The following is a 13464-nucleotide window of genomic DNA, read 5'->3' as shown; positions in this document are numbered from 1 at the left end:
CGTCAGAATGTGCTTGGGATTAGAAAATACTTCACTGGAGGTCATTTAAAAAAAAAATCTTTTAAGGCGTGGCACAAGCACAATATTGCTGAAGCTAATTTGTTGTGAATGACATTTGGCAGGTATTATATAATAAACTTGCTATTTAATAATACTTATAGCAAAAGGCAGGTGTTAAGAGGGATTTCTGAACTCTTACCTGGAGGGGCAGAGGTTCAGAAGGCCAACCTAGTTTCTTGGAACAGGGTAACCTCTGGACAAGCCAGACCAATCAGGGTAGCTATGGCAGGTGGTCAAGACTAAGTCCCAAGAGGGGTGAGGGTGACTGAAAGACCTCAATGAGCACACAAAGCAAGGACAATCACAAATTACTCCAGACAAGTGTTATATCAAAAATATAGACACATTTATTACAAGGCCTTTGTAACATAGACCATAGCAAAGAATCACAACAATACTAAAGTAAACCAATACAGCACAATCAATACAATATATATACAAGACCAATGGGGTCTAAGGGATTAAAAGCACGAAATATGCAGACCACCTAGATGGGGAGGAAAACAGGCAGTGCAAGTAATCTTTAGACCCAGTTCAACATCAAGAATACACCTAACTAGGAGGCAGTCCAAGCCCTACGAAGAGAGGAGCCTTATGCTCAATAGTACATGCACGAGCTTGTGCAAATGGACAAAGTAAACCAATACAGCACAATCAATACAATATATATACAAGACCAATGGGGTCTAAGGGATTAAAAGCACGAAATATGCAGACCACCTAGATGGGGAGGAAAACAGGCAGTGCAAGTAATCTTTAGACCCAGTTCAACATCAAGAATACACCTAACTAGGAGGCAGTCCAAGCCCTACGAAGAGAGGAGCCTTATGCTCAATAGTACATGCACGAGCTTGTGCAAATGGACAAAATAGGGTCTCTTCAAGGGTCTCTAGCAGCTCGGATAAGACGATGAAGAACAAGTTCCCACTATTCAAGCAGGACCTCCACTTGAAGGCAGAGGCACCACTTGAAGGCAGAGGCAGTTTGAGAGTGCAGGATGGAGTCGCTATTTCGCAATAGCTGTGGAAAAGAAAGGGGCCCTCAAAGACCACTTTGTGCGTAAAAGTGGGCTCCTACGCTAGGGGCCACCGGTTGGGGTAGGACTACTCACCGGTCCCCGACGCAGGCAGACCCAAACTTTGCCAGTACAGTTCCACTTCGCTAGCAGGTTTGACAATCAGGACGTCTCGACACCGTGTAGTTCCTGAGATGCAGCGAGGATTCCCAAACGGGACAGTGGCGATTTCTCCGCTCCGGGTGGAGGAATCAGCCCAATTCCACTGCAGCAGGCTTCAGGGGAAGAGGGGTCACAAATGCAGAAAACTTGCACAGGTCGTTGCCACAGCAGGGCAACACGGTAACCGCGTTTACTCCGGTCCGGGTGCACTCGTCTCACTTCAGAACTTGGAACACCAAGTGTACGAAATTCGGTGTGAGGGTGCCGTGGACACAGAGCAAGAAGTATACCAAGTTTCGAGGGCCTCCTCAAAACAGCGGCGGTAACAGAGCAAACGTCCCGTGTAAGATGGTCAGTCCACTGGTTGGCCCAGGGACACTTCCGAAGAGGCTTACTTGCAGGGTTTGTTGAAGGTGCCGAGAATAGTTGATCCCACTATTCCAATGGGTCGAAGCGTCTTCGCAGCGTCTTCGCAGACCTTCTAGGACGATCAGATGCAGAGGGGTCCCACGGGACGACAGCGGGCTCAGTGTGCCAAACCTTCCAGCGGGTCTCCAGCGGTTCCTCGACTCGGCTTCTTGTTGCAGGATACATGGCTCCTTATCCTTTGTTCGTGTGAACTCATGAGATTGACATGGTAGTGGTGTTTTCAGCCTCCTATTATCCAAAGTTCCCTTTGCGCCAAAACAGAGAGGACCCAATGGGAGATCTGCTCACAAACACTCACTCCATACGTGGACTAATCACGGACCACAGTGGTCCCAGGCATTCAGGACACTCTAGACTCTCTGGCAGGCAGGATGTGTATTGGGAACAGACATCCCAGCCCACATCCTGGAGGCACACACACAAGGCATGCAGAAGCCCGTGAAAGCATTGGGTTTCGCGGGAAAGTGCATGACCAAATAAGGACTGACCCGGGTCGACTCGACCTGGGGAAGGTGAAGGGGCAAGATGGCCAAAGGACAGGACAAAGAACCTCGTGGCATGTCCATTTTGGAGCCAGGCCACCTCTTCGTGCCAAACGCGGTTAACGCGGTTAACATGGCAAGAAAGGGTTAAAAATATATGTAAACGAAAGCTGCCACCAGTCCCGTCCATGACACATCTGCACAGTTCCTAAAAAGTCCTGTGAGAGTTTCTAGGGCCGTTGAAAAGACTAGAGACCCAAGTGTACTGCAAGGTAAGTGACATTGTACACCTGTTACATGTTGCACAAAAGTTGCAACATGAAGAAAGGACTAAGGGAAACAAAGTCTCCCAGTACTGACTGTCTTAAGGGCATGTCAATTTCCCCATAAAAAGTGAGCGAAAGCCCAGAGGAGTGCAGCTGAGGGCTGTGCTTCTCTGGCAAAGTTTAGTTACAGGTGTTTAAACAGCAGCAAAAGGTTTGGGGGTTGACACATGGAGGGAAAATTGCATACAATTATGAAATCTTTCCTAACACTCGCCCTCCCCAGACTAAGGACAGGGGGAACTAATCCACCCCTGGATGAGTCTCTTGTTCAGGTCGGTTAAACATTCTGGGCAACCCATCAGCATTGCTATGTTGGACACCTGGCCTATGCTCAATAGTGAAGTCGAAGCCTTGTAGACTTATGGACCACCTAAGCAACTTTGGATTCTCTCCCTTCATGTTCATCAGCCACTTTAAGGGCTTATGGTCAGTTTGCCTCATGCCCAGCATTGGAACCAGATCCATTGCATGTGCCATTAGGGCTTTGGGTTCATGTGTCTAACCAGAAACTGACCAAAGGGCCTTCCGTGGCCCCGCCCCAAGGCACAGCAAGCCCCTTGGCCAATCAGCCTGCAGCAGGCCTGTTACTGATAACCAGTAAAGAGAGGTTGCACACTGGTTTCCCTGATGTCAATCACGTGGTCCTGGAAGTGATTGTTTTCCCTCATTAGGATACCTTTATCTGACTATTTATAAGGGCTTAAATCAGCAGTTATATATTCTGAATACTTTCACAGGTGAGCACTGACGCTTTGCCCTCTGGCCGCGTGCCCAGCTGAGGTCAAGCGGGCTAAGTGCTTATGGGGAGCAAGAGTACACAACTCTCAGAACATCACATTCCTTTTCAAAGGATAATAAACGCCCTTCCCACGCCAGCCGCAGGGATCACACTCTTATTATTTAGGAAAAGGTGGGGCACGATATTTACTGTACATTTCCTATAGCAACATGAGGATAACCCATGCTGACATAAACACAACTTGTTCCTGTCAGCTGGGAAACCTGGGTACCACTTTAACAGTGTAGGGGTTTCATTTAACATACAAATGCATCCTGGGTGTTGTAGTCTTGAGTCTGAGCAAAGTGCACGTTTTCAGCTGATGCGACCAAAAGGACTGGGCAGGGCCAATTTAAAAAGTGGAGTCCCCTTGGCAATGGATCGTCACTTGATGTATGAGGGCGGTAAACGGAATGGGCGAGAGATGAGGTTGTTTGTAGAGCTTAGGCAGCCCGTGGCACATGGTGATACAACCCCATGGACAATGATGCAAGCAACAGTCATTTATACTGATGTTGCCTTAGCACTGAGACGTCTTGTGTGTTTTAACAGTGGAGTAGGATGGCAGTGCCCAAAGGGATATGATGGTATCTTCTTGGCATAGGACGGCTTCTATTCTGTGATTAGAAGGCTTTGCGGATGAGAGTAAGAGGGAGAATATGAAGTGTGCTCAGGTGTTTACCATTGCACCCAGCATCACAGTGATTGGGTGGGAGCTGGAAGAGGTTACACAAGCTTACCTTCACCAAATGCAGTTTGTTGACCATCTGACTAATTCGGGACCTTTTAGCCTTTGTGATCCCAGTTTCCAGCTGGTGATCCAGTGCTCCCTCAGAAGCCTGAACAATTTCTAGTGAGACACCGGCTCAGAGCTCTGAACATACACAACACGGCGGATCTGAGGAAGGCAGCTCAGAGGCAGGATGGCGCGTCACGCTGACGCTCTGATACTGAGCTGGTGCATAGGGCAGTGAGTGTCTGTTTCGCCAGGCAGCAGCCTGCCATCAATCAACATGAATGGCCATTAACATGCCCTCCTTCAATACACTGGCGGATTCTGCTCCCAGCCTCAGGCAGCTAGGACTAGTGGAGCCATCACAAATCAGTAGGTTTTGACAGGGAAATCGGTAGGCGCTAGGAGTGCTTAGAATGCGGTAGCCTACTGCCTAAATCGGTAGGGTTGGCAGTTATGCCATCCCGCTGAAGCTATGGCCACCGGGAAAAGATTTTCAACATTTCTGCAGTCGACAGAGACAAAAGACTTAAGGGAGCGCCCCAGAGCACCTGCAGAATCGTTGGAAGGCCCCAGGGTGCAGCCAGGGAACTTCTTCAATACCCAAGAGATCATCTGGGAGGCTTCCTACACAGCCCCCAAGGCTCCTGAAAAGCACAGCTTGCCACCCATTTCTCCCAGAGGGATGTGCCAGCCCAACATCAAATCCCTTTTGAAAAAACAGGGGGTAGCAAGACAACTACCTGATGTATCCATAGACAGGAGACAGAGACTGAGAACATGAGGGAAGTAGAGAGGAAGAGATGGGGCTGAGGGAGCCAGAGAACAGACGAATGTAGAGAACGAATAAAGAAAGTCCATTTTCCAATTTGGTTCTGTCCCTTATTGGGCCAGGTCCAGAGCACAGCTCTAATTTAATCCAAAAAAACCTTAAACCAGAGGAACCAGAAAGTAAAGAAAAGCAGCACGGGACACCACAAGCAAACCTGCAATACAGAGGCAGAGACCACACGCAAGGATTACAGAAGCCGCCCAGAGAGAACGCAGGCGCCTAGAGAGCGCACACATATAACAGACACCAAAGTGGGTGCAAATGCCCAGAAGACGCCAAAGAGAGTGCATTCATCCAATAGATGCCAAAGAGAGCGCATGGCCAAGATAACAAAGAGAGAACGAATCCAGAATACAACAGAGTGCGCGCATCCAGAAGACACCGAAGAGAGCACACACATCCAATAGACGCCAAAGAGAGCGCACAGCTAGAAGATGCCAAAGAGAGCGCATGCATCCAGAAGACGCCAAAAAGAGCGCACACATCCAACAGATGCCAAAGGGAGCACACAAGTCCAAAAAATGCGAAAGGGAGCACACACATCCAAGAGAGAAGGCGCCATTGAGTGCACAGTCAGAAGACACCGACAAGTGCGCATAAAAATACGCCACCAGTGAATGTGCCAAACAAAATAGCAGAATTGAAAAAACAGCCAGCTCGTCAAAAGAAAGTAATGAGGGGCAGTCCGTACCTCCTCCACTAACACGAGAAGGAAGGAAAGTTATTTATGGCACAAGCAAAAGAAATCCATACACTGATCCTTGGGCTATAGAGCTGTTGCTCTAACGTGCCTGGTCAACAACATCTGCGACCCGAAGTGGGCAAGAGGCTGCCGCCCACACTGCAGTATTGACCCCGCATAGCTACGTCTACCTGGCAAAAGACTGCTCTCCGTTGCATGCCACACGCCAAACCGCACTCCAAGGGAAACCAAGAACCAACACGGTCCAAGAGATGGTGATCCCGGCGCAGGGAGAAAAATACTATAGAGACTTTAAGCCGATCCTGGCAACAGAAGGTAGAAATACTGACCCCAGCCAAGAATGTGAATATCGACCACACCTGCCATCAAACACCTGGGTGGGGCCTCCAAACAGAAAACAATGCACATCCGCCATCCAGCAAAGTCTGCTGGCCTACCAAGAAAAGGAAAACATGCAGACCACTAAGATGGCGAAGGAGCATGCAGTCCAAACTGTACACAGAAAGTCCACTGATACAAGGAGGTCCAAGCAACACATAGAGCAGACTTTGCACTCAAGGAAAGTGAGAGAAGAAGATACATTCAAGATAAGGGTCAGGAGCAGATGGAACAGACTGCCGCCACAAAGGCAAGAGAGCAAATGCAAAGAACCATCCAGGCCAAAGATGGCAAAGTAAGAGGGCCGGAAGAAATAACACACTGGGCTTCATTGCGAGGTTGGCGGTAACCCTGTAACACTAAATCCTGTGCCAGACTTCCCGCTGCCACCGGGACATTACAAGTCCGGGTGGCGCGGGAAGTCAGTCGCCAAATATTCCCATAGAGTCCCTATGGGAGTGGGGAGATGAAAGCGCCGGCACTTTTGCTAACGGTGCCGGTGCTTACGTGAAGATTCTGCCTACCGGGCCACTGTGCCCGGCAGGGTCAGACCTGTCGGGCGCAGTGGCCTCAGCAGGCAGACTCGTAGTGTGTAAGTAGTAAGTAAGCTTACCGGCACCCTTGTTTTCCGGACCACAACACTTGTAATGAGGCCCATTATGTACTTTCTGCTACTGCAAAGATCATAGCAAAATACAAAAGTCACAATGAGGTAAATAAACAGAGGAAGATGAGGATACAAGAGGTAGAGGGGAAAGCGAATATGGCGGAAGAAGTGCGTGAAGTGGGACAAGCGGACAAAACTAAGGATGAGTTAAAGACTTCAAGAAAACAGGAATATATGATGGAAACAGGAATATCTCAGTTCCAGTGTGAGGTAGAAGGAGTGAATGCGACAGAGCAGAGGGTGAGAAATAAGAAGGTGTGACGCTGGAAATGCATCGGAGGGACAGGGCCTCTGTATCCTTGTCTGATGCTGCTTTTTATCATGTATTCTGTCGTGTTGTGCACAGGAGTTCATGTGGGACTCCTGGCGGTGCAGCTCTCTCGTTTGGTTTGGTGTACGGACCCATGGGATACCTTTATAGCCCCCATGGGTGGAGGTACAACCCTGTGCCCCTAGTGCATGTTTTTGGGCACCTGTGGGTGGCCCACAGAGCAGTGTATGGGCTGGGGGCAGCTCTGTGATGAATTGACTGGTGCCCTGATCGTCCTCCATTTTGGGATGGCCAGGCCCTGTCATTGGAATCGGTAGATTCCTGATGGAGACAAGATGGGCCTCGTGGCCTCTTGCCTTCCATCGCCTGTTACTTTGATCTTCCTGAAGTCCCGGGAAGCCCGGACACTGTCCCTTCCCCCGAACTGGCTGTTGGGTGGAAGTTCCATATATGGTAGTGTGGGGAAGTGCCGTCCAGACTGTCTGGAGCCTTCCCAACGACCGTATGGTGTGGATGTCTGGTATCTGGTGTTTGACACAATGACTGAGACAGCCCTACCTGAAACTGGAATTAATGCAGTGTGTAGTGTTGAAGGGCGTGTCACTTGTCCGAATCCACATGCTGTGTTTTGAGTGTCTGGATGGAGAAGAATGGCCTGAATGCACTGTGTGCCTGATTGACTCACTGACTGCTGAATGCCCTTCAAAGTGATTGGCAGCAGAATGAATGGGAGATCAACCATATATCGGGGACCCCTCACTGCTAGGAATCGTGTTCAGAAGCTGAAGTCCAAACTACGAAGAGTAACTGGAGTGAAACTGAAGCTTGACCTAGAAGCCCTGCTGGAAGAGAATTGCCGTTGCTCTTCTTCATCAATCTGAAAGCTGCTGCGTCTCCAAGGACTGACCCAGAAAGGACCTGGTAAGGCGCCCTCGTCCCAAGCTACGAGGGACCTTCATGCACCAGCTGATCTTTGCCAAAGCTCCCTGGTAGACAGACCTATGAAAGGCTGCCGACCGGAGACGGGGACTGCCACGGAATCCCAAAGAGAAGCGCCCGACTGTTGTCCGCCACCGTCAATGACCGCTGTCGCCGACTGGAGCCGCCGTGCTCCCGTTGCCTAAGAACCTTCGATCCACGGACGTGCTCGTCTGCACCGCCGTCCCGCCTTATCCTGCCGGAGAAGGCCAGGCCGTCTACGTTTCCCGCCACCCAAAGTCCACAGAGACACCGACGACTCGACACCTTTGCTTGGCCACAGTTCTTCCAACTCTTTGCGGTCCAGAACTATCGACATCGAGGTGTCCCACACACCTCTTCCTTGTAGGACGTTTATGCTTCCCCGTCGACGAGCACCGCTAGGAAAGAAGCTGCCACTTCACGGCCGTAGTTCACCCTGTTCTTCGCTGGACGTTCAGCGACCCGTGACTCCTGCCTTAAAGAGAGGGCACTCAAGAAGGGCCGTCGATTCCCAGACAAGGAACGCTACAACGCCAGGTACTTTGGGGTTGCTGAACTATTGTAAAGACTCTTGTGAACAATATATGGACTGGGCTTGTGATATATCTTTATTCTACACGTTGCCTTGGTGGGGGGATCTCCACACAGAGCTGTGTCTATTGGTAGGAACCAGTATCCTGCCAATTGTTCTAACCAACTGCTTTCCTCTCATATCTATTCTTGGTTTCCTTTACAAACTGATTTGTGTGACATTTAACCATCCAGTTGATGCACTTTAAAGAGATCGAATAATAATTGTGGTACCACGTAGAACTGTATAGATTTGCCATTATAGATAACCGAGTACAAAGTAAGTTATCGTGATATTGTACATAACCTTGAATATCAATTATATAAAGACTGTGTTTTAACTAATACAGTGTGCGGACATTCCTTTGTGGGTGCGTGGGGACTACACTGTACTTAAGAACCAGCCCGCATCACCTCCTGAGAAGCTAGGCCTTGATTGCTATCATAATAGAGAATCTTGGCTGGGGTCCTCTGTGCCTCTCCTCTACCATATAGAGAGCGGAAGTACAGACCCCCCTCCAGTCTTTACAGAAGGTACAAAAGGATAAGTGACGTCTTCAGGGGAAATGGCTGCAAAGGCAATGATCAACACTGCCAAGATGAACAAGTAACATAGTGCGAGGCCACAAGAGTTTGGAACGCTGGCAGAAGTGCCCCTAAATGAAGATGTGGCCTCGGAAAGTGTTTGTGAGTTGGCACACAGATTTCTGGGTGGAATGGAAGATGGAGAGCAGCTAACAAAAACACGACCGAGACGAATACCACAACAACCACCAGAAAGCAGCATAAGAAACACAGACCCCCTATAAGGATGATAAGCATGGGGGGGAATGTTGTACCCCCCCACAGTGGAGAAGAGAAGCTCACGGACCAGCAAGCCTGGGGAGGCTGCAAGGTGAGGCACAGGGCAGGTGACACAAGGGTGAAACAAGGCAGCGCAAAGCACCCCCCGCCCCCAAGGAGACTGCTCCCCGGCGCCAGTGAGCAGAAATCATACATAACGGCGGGCTCGGGCCGCACTGTGTTAAATAAGGAGCATTATTTGGGGTCAGTGCCCTGGATACGGGCACATGGAGGTGCAGGGATGTGCTGGAGAGCATCAAGGAAGCTACTCTCATTACTGGGGGCCATGACATTGGGGTAAAGCCGGGTCTGCTGGCAGTTAAGAATCCCAGAGGTTACAGGGTCCCATTCAATGGAGCTGATGGAGCTCTGCAGAACGCTGCTCTTCCGGAGAGCCCAGGATCTGGGGGACAGAAAGAGGACACAGTAACAGAAATAAGGAGACCTGGATGGGTGGTGACGCAGGTGAGGTAGCCCATAATCCCTATGGTCTAAACAGTCTTTGGGAAAAACTTTAACAGGCGGCTGACAAATAACAGCCATAAGTGGTGCAGCCTTGGAGGACAGTCTCTGGCAAACATGGTACCAACGCGAGGCTAAAGGGCACCAGGGCGCGAGAGGCAACAACAGTCCCTGGAACACAACACCTGCCCCCTCTAGTGAACTACATTCTGAAAGCCTGTGCAACCAGTTAGCCACAATCAGCATTTGTAGGATTACGCTTCAGACCAAGTTGGGGGAGCACTGGGTAGAAGTTAGCGCTGGGTAGAACTGCATAATCGCATGATGCAGGCTATTGCCGATTTGAAGACCTCCCTGGGGCACAGATCGAAGCAGTGCAAATGAACATTGGACTGCTACACCAGGATGTACAGGGCTTGGCAGAGCACACTAACACTCTGGAGACCCAGTTAAAAGAAAATGTTGGAGTGTTCTGGGAGTGTGCACGGATTTCCACGTCCTACAGCAGAAGGGCAGCTTGCTTGAACAAATTACTCATGTTCTTTTGGAAGAAAACAGGGATGAAGAAGCAGACGGTCGAGCCCGGAGAAATAACATTCATATAGTAGGCCTGCTGGAAGGAGAAGAAGGTACGGACCCTATAGCATACATTGAAAATATGCTACTCTTGGAAAATGGGCCTGGAAAACGACACAGGGATTCACGATCGAGAGGGCACACCGGGCAATAACAAGCTGTCCGCCCCAGATGCACACCCACAGAGACCATCGCTAAGGTCCTGAATTTCAAGGACAGAGAGAAGATCATGGTATACTCCAGGCAGAGAGGAGAATTGAAGAGAGCTTTGGCGGAACTGGCTGACTACCCGGATTACACTTTCCAGGTGCAGAAGAGCTGGGCGCAATTCTCGGCGGCCAAAGCCAGGCTCAGGAAGGCTGGCATAAAATACATGTCAATCTACCCGGCACGACTCAAGGTCATACATCAAAACAAGTCTTGGTTCATTGATGCCCCGGAGGAGGCGCAGGCATGGATGGTAAGGGAGAAGATAGACCCAGTGGTGACGGAGACGGGCCGACACTCAATGGAGGCACAGAGAAAGCTCAACACAACCAGTGACTAGGAGCATCTAAAGAACTTTTGGCTGGACCTGTGGTTTTTGCTGGGCGCTTTGGCGGATCAACAATACAATGGGCATCTCCAGATAAACAGGCCTTGCTAGGGGGACCAGTTTTCCTCTGAGGGGGCCGAGATGCTTACATTTCTATTGCATGCCAAGGACTACCACCAGTCAAGATTTTACACCACAGGAAAAGAGGCTGAAAATACGGCTGCTGCTGCCGCACCCTCCTAGTTCTGCTTTTTGAGGACACCTGTTTATGTTGCCCACCTGCTGTGCACTAGCCTCAGGTATGCTTACAGGAAGCGAATGCACGAAGTGGACACACCTGAGCAAACGCAATGACACTGGGCAATTGAGTTTTGTTGGGAATGTTCTGGAGGGTAGGGAGGGGGGCTGATGGGTTGGGGTCTTGCCAGCATGTTTGCTAAAGAGGAGTAGTAGTAGTGTAAGTCGGACTGGATAAATGTATGAGAGACAGGGAGAACCCTCTGCTGCGTCGGAAGTAGACGCAGATGGACTATTGGCAAGAGACACGAGCGAATGGCTGGAACTGTAAATGTACTCACATGGAACCTAGGGGGGTTAAATGCTTATGTCAATAGGAATACAGTGTATTCTTATCTAAGGAGGTGCAAAGTGGACATAGCTTTATTGCTGGAAACTCACCTTACGGCCGAAAAACAAGCATGGTTAGCAAATAAATGGAGGCGTGAGTATTTGGGTCTCTGTATTCCACTTACGACCAGGGGGTTCTGATTTGGATAGCACCCACGGTACCCTCTGAGGTTTCCCAAATGAAAACCGATAACAAGGGAAGGATGGTGTTGGTAGGGTCTCCTCGAACACATGGATATTTGCCTTGTTAGTACGTATGCCCCCAATCATGCTGCAGATGCGTTCTTTCGGTCACTATACCATCGGCTGGGCCACTATAGGGTTGGTAACATCATAAGGGGGGGAGATTTTAATTGCACGTTAAACCCGTCCTTAGACAGATCAGATACCAAATACATTAAACCTGCTTGACAGCCAGGACATTACAGATGCTCGTAGACTCATTTGCTCTAGTAGGTGTTTGGAGAGTGCTTCATCTGGATACTAGACATTATTCGCACTACTCAGCGCTGCACACAGTCCACACACAAATAGAGAATTCTTTTGTGGGATGGGAGATGGGGCACCTAATCACGTTTTCACAGTATAAAGGAAGGGTCCTATCGGATAATGCCCCGATCAGTCTGCAGTGGCAATACGCACCCCAGAGAGCCCCGAATCCTACATGGAGACTTAGAAGTGAATTCCTGAAAGTTCCCCCATTCCGTGACTGCTTGAAGGACAGCATCGTAGACTTTGTCTCACATGACGTGGGGAGTGTACCGAGTACAGGAACCTTTTGGTAATGTTAAAGGGGTTAATTAGGGGAGCAGCTATTGCTGGGTCATGCAACGTCCAAGTAACCATTAATAAAGAACTGTCCTCGACGGAGGAACGATTGAGGAAACTGGAGCAGTGCCGGGTACAGCTACCAGGTGAGAAGGCTGGTGTCATAGAGCTTAAATAGACAGGCGTGGAATGCTGGGAGAGGCTGGGTAGACATAGCTGCGCAAAATACATTGAGAGGCAACACAAAGAGGGGGATAAGCCTGGCCGCCTGTTAGCATGGTTAAAAAAGAGGAGAATCAGGGCCCTATCCACGCGATACACATGAGTAATGGGGATTTATGCCATACCCAAACCAGGGTTAATGACGCCTTTTAAGAGTTTTACAAAAACCTCTACCTCAAAGGGCCCCGGACACAGACACCAGAGGCTTATCTAGAGCAAGTATTAAGGGAGATAGTACTCCCTAGGCTAGGTCAGCAAGCAAGAGACAGCCTCGAGGAACCGCTTACCCTGGTAGACATACAAAGCACGATCACAGCATTGCTAACCGGAAAAACTCCTGGATCAGACGGACTACTTTATTTTATAAAGAATATGCTCAGGAGTTGGCCCCACATTTGCTCAACGCCTTCACAGACTCTTATAAGGCAGGCATCCTTCCCCTCAGTCTGAGGGAATCCTTCATTATACCACTTCTTAAGCCCCATAAAACCTCAACGGAATGCAGCTCATATAGGTCCCTCTTGATGCTAAATCAGGAATACCAAAATACTGACATTGATACAAGCAAACAAATTGAAACAAATTATACTCTGGTACACCCAGACCAAACTGGTTATGTGCCAGTGTTAGGCAGAATCCTGTGCTGTTCCCTTGGGGAACACTGAAAAAAGATTAAGACTACAGGAGTAAGCAGTAAACCCAATTGGTAGCAGTGTGTACCACCCAGATTTACCTGGTAGCTGTGGCTGAGCAGTCAGACTTCTCTCAAGAAGAGTAGGGCAGTATATAGAGTATACACAATAGGGCTAAAAACACAGTAGAGCAAACAAACACTGACCAGAGCTTTGTATAAAAAGTATATAATTATTTATTTAAAACACACTTTAGGCAATATACTAGCACTCTAAATCAAAAGCAAGTTAAAACACAGTCAGGTAAAGTATATACACCTCCCGTGATAACTATCAGACAAGTCAGAGTTAAAACATCACGATTTGTTAAACAGATGTGAGCGCATAGCCTGACCAATAGTTCAGTTAAATGGAGAGAAAAAGGCAGAGCATA

The 13464-nt window shown here is 49.1% G+C and overlaps 2 protein-coding genes across 2 annotated transcripts in view; one reads left to right on the top strand and one right to left on the bottom strand.

Moving 5' to 3' along the window:
* The window catches only part of LOC138452988 (NACHT, LRR and PYD domains-containing protein 3-like), a 415916-nt gene that overhangs the window by 147859 nt on the left and 254593 nt on the right, over positions 1–13464 (top strand). The gene's annotated exons all lie outside the window — the stretch shown is intronic.
* The window catches only part of LOC138452987 (NACHT, LRR and PYD domains-containing protein 12-like), a 468167-nt gene that overhangs the window by 417822 nt on the left and 36881 nt on the right, over positions 1–13464 (bottom strand). The window lies entirely within an intron of this gene.

The sequence above is a fragment of the Ambystoma mexicanum genome, chromosome 4p (assembly GCF_040938575.1).
Source record: "Ambystoma mexicanum isolate Mex_15411 chromosome 4p, UKY_AmexF1_1, whole genome shotgun sequence".
NCBI classification, from domain to species: Eukaryota; Metazoa; Chordata; class Amphibia; order Caudata; family Ambystomatidae; genus Ambystoma; species Ambystoma mexicanum.
The sequence above is the reverse complement of the archived record's forward strand: the minus strand, read 5'-3'. Positions and strand labels throughout refer to the sequence as shown.